The sequence below is a fragment of the Malus sylvestris genome, chromosome 10 (genome assembly GCF_916048215.2).
Source record: "Malus sylvestris chromosome 10, drMalSylv7.2, whole genome shotgun sequence".
Taxonomy (NCBI): Eukaryota; Viridiplantae; Streptophyta; class Magnoliopsida; order Rosales; family Rosaceae; genus Malus; species Malus sylvestris.
Window position 1 is genome coordinate 22,742,422 of NC_062269.1, and position 920 is coordinate 22,743,341.

Genomic DNA, 920 nt, shown 5'->3' on the forward strand with positions numbered 1-920 from the left:
TCTCTCCAACCTGGATTGTAGAAATTAGAATACGGGTCATATCGGGGACGCTGGAAATTGTTAAATGAATTAACCTGCTCTGCTGTAAATTCTGGATAAGCATCTTTATGTGGACAGCTCAAAAAATCATGATTTGTCAAGCTGCAAATGCTGCAGGCAGCTTGTAAAGGCTGCTGTACAGCAACCTGTGAACCTGGCATTCTCTGTAATAACATGTCAAATTTTGCTTCTAGCCTTTTCTCCATTTTTTCAATTTGTGCTGTAACATATGGAGAACCATTTGGCATCTCAAAAGCAGACCTAGATTGTGGCTGCTCAACTGCCCACTGTTGAGTATCTTCTGCCATTTTTTCAAATAACAAACAAGCCTCTTGTGCATTTTTGTCTTTGTAGGTACCTCCGCATGAAGCGTTGACAAGAGTTTTTGTAGTCATATTCAACCCTCTGAAAAATATGTGCATTTGATCAGTAGTGTTAATACCCGAATGTGGACATTTTCTAATCAACTCCTTAAATCGCTCCCACGCCTCATGAAACTCTTCATTTGGTTTTTGGGCAAAAGATAAAATCTGAGTTCTCATGTCAAGGGTCTTAGAAGCCGGATAATACTTGTTTAAAAATTTTTCACTGAGTTGGGCCCAAGTTGTAATGCTTCCTGATGGGAGTGTGAGGAGCCATCTCCTTGCCTGATCTTTTAGAGTGTATGGAAATAACCGCAACTTAATAAATTCAGCTGAAAATCCCCTCACCAAAATGTTTTTGCACCCCATTAAAAATTCTGCAATGTGCATGTTAGGATCATCAGATGGTAACCCATGAAACGTAGGAAGAATATTCAACATGTGCTGTTTTATTTCAAATGCAGTTCCTTCCTCCACTGCTGGATATGTAATGCAACTGGGTATATTTGTGGTATGGGC

At 39.7% G+C, this 920-nt stretch overlaps 1 non-coding gene across 1 annotated transcript; it reads left to right on the forward strand.

The window, feature by feature from the left end:
- Positions 1-479: 479 nt before the first annotated feature.
- On the forward strand, positions 480-584 carry LOC126588091 (small nucleolar RNA R71). Its single transcript, XR_007611321.1, has one exon. It is a non-coding gene; the product is annotated as a small nucleolar RNA R71 (small nucleolar RNA).
- The last annotated feature ends 336 nt before the right edge of the window (positions 585-920 follow it).